Source organism: Scomber scombrus, chromosome 1 (genome assembly GCF_963691925.1).
Source record: "Scomber scombrus chromosome 1, fScoSco1.1, whole genome shotgun sequence".
NCBI lineage: Eukaryota > Metazoa > Chordata > Actinopteri > Scombriformes > Scombridae > Scomber > Scomber scombrus.
In genome coordinates, this window is record NC_084970.1 from 35,586,460 (window position 1) to 35,595,750 (window position 9,291).

The 9,291-nt window shown below is 43.7% G+C and overlaps 1 non-coding gene across 1 annotated transcript; it reads left to right on the forward strand.

Annotated features, from left to right (window-relative positions):
• The first annotated feature begins 5,085 nt into the window (after positions 1 to 5,085).
• trnat-agu (transfer RNA threonine (anticodon AGU)) lies at positions 5,086 to 5,159 on the forward strand. The gene has a single exon. It is a non-coding gene; the product is annotated as a tRNA-Thr (tRNA).
• Positions 5,160 to 9,291: the final 4,132 nt, after the last annotated feature.

Genomic DNA, 9,291 nt, shown 5'->3' on the forward strand with positions numbered 1-9,291 from the left:
TGAGTGTCGGCCGCAGGGGAGCGAGCCGGTCAATGAAGGTTTGAGTCACATATTTAAGGTCTGCGTGGTTGCTAAGATGGCCTAGGAAGGAAGGAAGGAAGGAAAGAAATGAGGAAAGGAAAGAAGGAAGGGAGGAAGGAGAGGAATAAAGGAAGGAAAGTAGGAGGGAGGAAGGAAATGAAGGAAGGAAGGACGGAGGAAAGAAAGAAGGGAGGGAAGGAAGGAAGGAAGGAAGGAAGGAAAGGAGGGAGGGAGGGAGGGAGAAAGGAAAAGAGGAAGGAAGGAAGGAAGGAAGGAAGGAAAGGAGGGAGTAAGGAAGGGAGGAAAGGAAAGAAGGAAGGGACGAAGGAAAGGGAGGAAGGAAGGATGGAGGAAAGAAGGAAGCAGGGAGGGGGGGAGAAAGGAAAAGAGGAAGGGACGAAGGAAAGGAAAAGAAGGAAGGACGGAGGAAAGAAGGAAGGTAGGGGGGATGAAAGAAAGAGAGAAGGAGGGAGGAAGGAAGGAAGGAGGGAAGGAAAGAAGAAGGGAGGGAGGAAGGAAGGACAGAAGGAAGGAAGAAAGGGGGATGGAGGAAGGAAATAAAGAAACTCGTCTCTGAGTTTTAGATTATCAAAGAGCCTCGAGGGATCATGAAGGTGGAGAATCGACTGTTTTTTGTTTTTTTTAGCTGTCAGCAAACTGTACGGTAACTCCTCATTGGAGCTGAGTGTCGGCCGCAGGGGAGCGAGCCGGTCAATGAAGCTTTGAGCCACATATTGAAGGTCTGCGTGGTTGCTAAGATGGCCTAGGAAGGAAGGATGGAAGGGAGGAAGGAAGGAAGGAAGGAAATGAGGAAAGGAAAGAAGGAAGGGAGGAAGGAAGGAGAGGAATAAAGGAAGGAAAGTAGGAGGGAGGAAGGAAAGGAAGGAATGAAAGTAGGGGGGAGGAAAGAAAGAGAGAGAGGAGGGAGGGAGAAAAGAAGGAAGGAAGGAAAGGAAGAAAGGTAGGAGGGAGGAAGGAAATGAAGGAAGGAAGGACGGAGGAAAGAAAGAAGGGAGGGAGGGAGGGAGGGAAGAAGGAAGGAAAGGAGGGAAGAAGGAAGAAGGAAAGGAGGGAGGGAGGGAGGGAGAAAGGAAAAGAGGAAGGAAGGAAGGAAAGGAGGGAGTAAGGAAGGGAGGAAAGAAAGAAGGAAGGGACGAAGGAAAGGAAAGGAAGGAAGGATGGAGGAAAGAAGGAAGCAGGGTGGGGGGGGAAAGGAAAAGAGGAAGGGACGAAGGAAAGGAAAAGAAGGAAGGACGGAGGAAAGAAGGAAGGTAGGGGGGATGAAAGAAAGAGATAAGGAGGGAGGAAGGAAGGAAGGAGGGAAGGAAAGAAGAAGGGAGGGAGGAAGGAAGGACAGAAGGAAGGAAGAAAGTGGGATGGAGGAAGGAAAGTAGGAAACTCGTCTCTGAGTTTTAGATTATCAAAGAGCCTCGAGGGACCATGAAGGGGGAGAATCGACTGTTTTTTGTTTTTTTTAGCTGTCAGCAAACTGTACGGTAACTCCTCATTGGAGCTGAGTGTTAGCCGCAAGGGAGCGAGCCGGTCAATGAAGCTTTGAGCCACATATTGAAGGTCTGCTTGGTTGCTAAGATGGCTTTACTTGTGGGGCCCGTGCATGTGACTGAGTGTTGTTGTGACCGTTTGGTGACCAGATATTGTTAATTAAACTGTGTGTGTGGGTGTGTGTGTGTGTGTGTGTGTGTGTGTGTGTGTGTGTGTGTGTGTGGGCGGGGGGGTGATGACCTTTTTTCCTAAGTGTTCATTACAGGAAGCGGCCCATGGGAGAGATAAATCCATTGTGTGCTCAGCAGGGTTTCTACATAGTGAGAGATGTATTTGTTAGACCTGTGCACCACTTTTAATATTTTTCTCCTCTCCAGCTATGATTCATTATCTCCACCCAACGCCTGGTGTTTGATTTCATGCTTCTCTTACACATGTACACAACGCTTTCAGAGCCCCCCTTCATTATTTTCTGCATTTATACCAGAATAGTTTGTCACTTATCTACAGAAATAATTCTTCAAGGCGTCAGGAATGAAAACTACTGGCAGGTTAACTCTTACATACTCTTCATATTGTGACTCTTCACAGTATGAAGCGGCTCATATTCCTTTATAATTAACCTTCGTGTCGTCCTCCGGGTCAAATTGACCCCGTCTGTTTTGACTGTTCCTTCTTTCCTCCCTTCCTCTTTTCCTTTCTCCCTCCTCCCTTCCTTGTTTCCTTCCTCCATCCCCCTCTCTTCCTTCCTTCTGTCCTTCCTTCCTTCCTCCCTCCTTCTTTCTTCCCTCCTTGCTTCCTTTTTTTCCTGTCTCCCTCCCTCCTTCCTTCCTTCTTTCCTCCGTCCTGCCTTCCTTCCTTTCCTTCCTCCTTTCCTTCTTTCCTTTCCTCCTATCCTCCCTCCCTCCATCCTTCCTTCCTTCCTTCCTTCCTTCCTTCCTTCCTCCATCCCTTCCTCCCTTCTTTCCTCTGTCCTTCTTTCCTTCCTTCCTCCCTACTTCTTTTCCTTTCGCCCTCCCTCCCTCCCTCCCTCCCTCCCTCCCTCCCTCCCTCCCTCCCTCCCTCCCTCCTTCCCTCCCTCCCTCCTTCCTTCTTTCCTTCCTTCCCTCCTTTTCTTCCTTCCTTCCTTCCCTCCTTCCTTCCTTCCTCCTTTCCTTCCTTCCTCCCTCCCTTCCGTCTTCCTCCTTTCCTTCCTTCTTCCCTCCCTCCCTTCCTTCCTTGACTCGAGGACAACAGGAGGGTTAATCCCTGTAGCACATTTCAACCACAAATATAATATATTCATTATCAGTCATTAATAAATGGTTGATTGATCCTTCAGTAATGTTTTCAGGAAGCAGAGAGTGTCTCCTTTAGAGTTGACACTATAAAATAATACTAATAATAATACACTTTATTTATAGAGCACCTTTCATACAAGGGATGCAGCTCGAAGTGCTTTGGTTTTTATTTTAATTATAATCATTAAAACCATTAATCAACATGCTCTATGTGCAAAAATAAAAGTATACCAACTGCACAAAAATTATTTGAAAGCACTTTAGGAAAAGTCATGAAATTTCAGGCTTGACATTTTTAATTTAGGGTGTTTTTATTGCTTTCAAATGTCAGTCATGTCAAAATGGGTCAGATTTAACCCTGTATAGGATGTTGTAGGGTTAAATGCAGGCAGGGAGTTCCGGTCCTCTGAAATGAGGCCAACGCGGAAGTAACTTAAAACTGCATTCTATCAAAAGGCCACCAGGGGGCGACCGTTTTGGTGTCAAAAGGACTTCCGTCTCTATACAAGTCAATGGAGAATTCACCAACTTCTCACTTGATTTCTAACCTCAGTAAACGTTTTCAAAATGTGTTTATGGTCTCAATCGCTAGTTTAAAGCCTTCTTCAATGCAGTATGATGTTCATTTGGGACATTTTGGCCTCCCTGATTTTATATTTGACGATAAAGCAGGGTATGCATTAGGGCGTGGCTACGTCGTGATTGACAGGTTGATTGGTTCACAGGATCAGGAGGGTGCCTCATGCCCCTCCTGATGCCCATATAAGTAGAATCCGTGTTTTTATTTTTCCCGGCATGCACCGGAAATGTTCAAAATGGCGCTGCTCAGATCCGATACTATTGGCCTCCGAGCAGCAGTCCACAAACCAATGGGTGACGTCCTTCTTTACTTCCCTCCTTCATTCCTTCCTTCCTTCTTTCCTTTCCTTCCTCCCTTCCTTCTGTCTTTCCTCCCTCCCTCCTACCTTCCTTCCTCCCTCCTTTCCTTCCTTCTTCCTCCCTTCCTTCCTCCTTTCCTTCCTTCTTCCTCCCTTCCTCCTTTCCTTCCTTCTTCCTCCCTTCCTTCCTCCTTTCCTTCCTCCTTTCCTTACTTCTTCCTCCCTTCCTTCCTCCTTTCCTTCCTTCTTCCTCCCTTCCTTCCTTGACTCGAGGACAACAGGAGGATTTTAACAAACTTTGGATGTTGTGGGGACCCGGATGCATGTTGTTTACTTTCAATCAAACTTAAAATGTCTCCAGAAATAGTCTGAAGAAGAAAGAAGCCTAAAAGGTTTTGGAAAATTATATGTATTGAGAAAGAGAGACAGAAAATGTGGTAAAAATCTTCACATCATTTCAGACTTCAGACATAATTAAGCAAAAACGCAGCAGACAAAAAAAACCCCACTGATGGTTATGTGTTGCTAGAGGAAATAAAAAACAAATAGAACCATTAAATGTCATTTTAGGAAGGAAGAAATGCCAAATTTTACATAAGTCACAGAAGAATGTAACATCTACAGTCTTTTGAATATTTGAAAACCATTAGATATAAAAAAAAAATAAAAAAAAACATATTGATTTGCATTTTCTTCTCTTTACTTTCTTTTGGAAATTAATCTAAAAAAATATCTGCTACATTTGGATGAAAGTGTAGCTCAGAAATTTCTGGAAAGACGAAATACTGTTTGGTTTTTCTTCCATTTCTGGAAAAAAAATCCCAAGAAGGAAGGAAAGGAGGGAGGAAAGGAGGGAGGAAGGAAGGGAGGAAGAAGAAAGGAAAGGAGGTAGGGAGGAAGGAAGGAAGGAAGGAAAGGAAGGAAGGAGGGAAGAAAGGGGGATGGAGGAAGTACAGACGGAAGGAAAGAAGGAAGGAAAGAAGGAACAGCCAAAACAGACGGGGTCAATTTGACCCGGGAGGACGACACAAAGGTTAAGGTTCACATCACCCAAACAGTCTCTGTACACTGTAACAATAAGGACCAAGACAATAAACATAACTTTATCATTCTAGTTCATAAAGTTTAAATGAAAGAAGAAGTTAGCATTGGTTGTGTGGCTTAGTTGATTAAAGAGCCAGTCTAATCAATAGTACATCCTTGGTTTAAATCCCAGCAGTACCTGCTTGTTATCCTTCATCTTTAACATATAAGACAAGATTGTGAACTATTAATTATTCCCTGAATCACAGTCGATCAGTTGATTCACCTCTTCTCATGAATTGATTGGAAATTGGAAATTAGCAGCAACTTTCTGAAGGCCTCGGACACGAAAACCAGCAACACCAGTTATGTTCTTTACTGGTGCTGTGGCTTAGTTGGTTAAAGCGCCTGTCTAGTAAACAGGAGATCCTGGGTTCAAATCCCAGCAGTGCCTGATGGTTGTAGGGTTACATTCATAGATATTATCTTTCTTTGAGGCATTATACCTACAGTAGGTCTGTCACAATAGTTATCAACTTATCGTACATTCACGTAATTATCAGCATCATCATGTCTATATATGGACTTATCGTATGATTCATGGACATGACCTTTGACCTCAGTATTGCCACACTTCACATTAGCAGCTAAGTGAGTAGTGTCCTGAGTCCTGAGTGGAGACTGCAGATGAATTAAAGGTAAATAAATCTGTCCACAACCATAATGACAGTCTGGGTTTTTACCATAGACTGTATATAAGAAATGGACATAACATCCGTCACCCATTGGTTTGTGGACTGCTGCTTGGAAGCCAATAGTATCGGATCTGAGCAGCGCCATCCTGCTTTATCGTCAAATATACAATCAGGGAGGCCAAAATGTCCCAAATGAACATCATACTGCATTGAAGAAGGCTTTAAACTAGCGATTGAGACCATAAACACATTTTGAAAACGTTTACTGAGGTTAGAAATCAAGTGAGAAGTTGGTGAATTCTCCATTGACTTGTATAGAGACGGAAGTCCTTTTGACACCAAAACGGTCGCCCCCTGGTGGCCTTTTGATAGAATGCAGTTTTAAGTTACTTCCGCGTTGGCCTCATTTCAGAGGACCGGAACTCCCCGCCTGGTTTTTACAGAAGTTTACAATCCCACCTTTACATTATTATGCTATTATATTATCATTATATCAGTGATATAAAATGATCTTCAAATGACAATAATATTGTTTATCGTCATTATTCCTGAGACAATATGTCGTCCAACAGAAGCAGTTGAATTACTTACTTAGCTCATTTACATCCGAAGCAAAAATATGGATCACAAACAAGACAATAAACATAACTTTGTCATTTCAGGTCTTAAAGTTTATATAAAGGACATTGATAGCTGAGGTGCTTTGGCTTAGTGGTTAAAGAGCCTGTCTTATAAACAGGAGATCTTGGGTTCAAGTCCCAGCTATACCAGTGAGATGCTATTTAAAGACTGTTTATCGTTACAGTAAGAGAGTATTTGGTTTGATTTGTTTTGAAAGTACACACACAGGGGTAATAATGTTAATATAATAACACGATTGAAAAAATAAAGATCATATAACCAGAACAGAGTTGGAGGGTAACTCTATGTGTCAAAGTTTACGACGTTGATTTGATTTCCCAGCTGGTGAAATGAGGAGAGGCCACAACACACACATTTGAAAGTCTCAGCAGGACTTTTACTCCTGAACGTGGAGTGATAATTATTTCTAATGTAGGGGGGGAGCTCGATGTGCAAAGGCTTTACTCCCAAAATATTGTCTGTTAAATGGAGGAACGGTTACGTAACGAGCATTAAGAGAAGGTAAGGGACGTGATGGAGTAATAAGACTGGAGATACACGAAGGAGGAGTGAGTCCGTTTAAAGCTTTATTATTAAGAAGAAGGATTCCGAAATCAGCTCTTGCTTGAATTGGCATCAGGACAACTTATACATTACAATCCAACTTCTTAGACCTTGTGTGGACTCTGGCAGCTGTGTTTTGAACCAATTGAAAACCTTTTATTGCTGTATTCGGTATGCTAGAAAGAAATACACCATCAGAAGTCGATTCCAGATGTTATAAAAGCATGTACGAGTTTTTTTGTGTGTGTCTGAATTGTGTTAATTGTGAGTTGTGTGTTTCTTCCCAGTTGGCTCTCATTCAGACTGATTGTGACAGTGTTTTTTATGTTATGTTTTAGTGTTTTTGCCTTTGTTGCTGTCCTGTTTGGTGGGTCCGGTAGTCTTGTTTTCGCAGCTTACTTTAAGTTAATTTAGGTTAGAGGGAAGACACCCAGATTCTACCGCCCTTTGTGGGCTGGTCCAGGTGTCTTCCCTTCTTTTTGTTCTGGTTTTGGTTAGAAATTATTGGTTGAGGAGCGCCCTGGTGGTTGAGTGGTTAGTGTGCATGCCACATAAAGGCAGCATCCCTTGTTTGAACCAGGCGGGGAGTTCCGGTCCTCTGCAATGATGCCAACTCGGAAGTAACTTAAAACTGCATTCTATCAAAAGGCCACCAGGGGGCGACCGTTTTGTGTTTTCAAAGGACTTCCGTCTCTATACAAGTCAATGGAGAATTCACCAACTTCTCACTTGATTTCTAACCTCAGTAAACGTTTTCAAAATGTGTTTATGGTCTCAATCGCTAGTTTAAAGCCTTCTTCAATGCAGTATGATGTTCATTTGTGACATTTTGGCCTCCCTGATTTTATATGTGACGATAAAGCAGGGTATGCATTAGGGCGTGGCTACGTCGTGATTGACAGGTTGATTGGTTCACAGGTTCAGGAGGGCGCCTCATGCTCCTCCTGATGCCCATATAAGTAAAATCTGTGTTTTTATTTTTCCCGGCATGCACCTGAAATTTTCAAGATGGCGCTGCTCAGATCCGAAACTATTGGCCTCCGAGCAGCAGTCCACAAACCAATGGGTAACGTCACGGATGTTACGTCCATTTCTTATATCGTGTCTATGGCTTGAATCCATCTATGGACCTATGCTGCAAATCATTCCTCTCTCTCTCTGTTTCCTTTTGGCCTCCATGCCAGTTACCGTCTAAATGCAAAAAGTCCCTCCCTCCCTTCCTTCCTTGACTCGAGGACAACAGGAGGGTTAAACAACCTGTGCCAAGCTGCGCCAAGCTTTCCATGCTCCCCCTAGTGTCTGGGAGGAGCATTACATTTAACTCAAAAAAAAGGCTCCTACAACTATGTTTGGCCGTCATTGTAACGACCTGTTTCAGAGGGTCGTAACAATTGGATAATTGTAGATGGATGGGGGCGTATTTTTTGGCAAAGTTACCAAGGTGAAAGAAGTCAGTTCTCGTAATATATATACTTGACGTGTGACTCATAAGGTAAGAGAGGCATCGAATACTGTTCCCAGATTTATTAACGTGACTCTGAGGAATTGTGCAACCGTCAAAGATTAATCGAAAAATCTGTGAAAAGTGATTCATGTAGACAGGAGGTTGTAAATCTTTGCCAGAGGTAATTGTGCAAAAAAAACAAAACAACCCAAAATTGTTGGCTTAACTCTCCTTTTGTACTCGTCAAGGAAGGAAGGGAGGAAGAAGGAAGAAAGGAAAGGAGGAAGGAAGGATGGAAGGGAGGAAGGAAAGAAGGAAGGAAGAAAAGGAGGAAGGAAGGATGGAAGGGAGGAACAAAGAAGGAAGGAAGGGAGGAAAGAAGGAAAGATGGAAGGTAGGAAGGAAAGGAGGAAGGAAGGATGGAAGGGAGGAACAAAGAAGGAAAGGATGGAGGAAGGAAAGAAGGAAGGAAGGAAAGGAGGAAGGAAGGATGGAAGGGAGAAGAAAGAAGGAAAGGAAGGTAGGAAGGAAGGAAGGGAAGGAAGAAGGGAAGAAGGAAGAAAAGGAGGGAGGAAGGAAGGGAGGAAAGAAAAGAAGGAAGGAAGGAAGGGACGAAGGAAGGAAGGAAGGAAGGAAGGAAGGAAGGAAGGTAGGAAGGAAGGGAGGCAGGATGGAAGGGAGGGAGGAAGGGGGATGGAGGAAGGAAAGAAGGAAGAAAGGAAAGAAAGAGGAAGGAAAGAAAGACAGAAGGAGGGAGGAAGGACAGACGGAAGGAAGGAAGGAAGGAAGGAAGGAAGGAAGGAAGGAAGGAAGGAAGGAACAGTCAAAACAGACGGGGTCAATTTGACCCGGGAGGACGACACGAAGATTAAATCTCTCAGTTTTATTTCTTTTACCACAAAAGCTGAATAACAGTCTGAAACCTCTGATCTGATTATATCGACTAAAGTGTACGTCTGTCTTTTTCACCAGTACTGTATAACACACCCCATCCTCATCCCAGTAACCCCATCATACCAGAGTCTGTGGGTCTGTTTAAGCTCATCTGCTGACAGCGCCCCCCCCCCCCCCCCCCCCCCCCCCCCACCCACGATGTTGAGACATTCATCAGCGCAGGGAAAATATTGTTTGACTAACAATAACAACGTTTTTATTGATTTTCTGTCGCTGTGAGTTGCTGCTTATGAGAGAAACAGCAACCAGTGAACACAAAGCCTACACACATGTACACACACACACATACACACACACGCTCTGTAGTT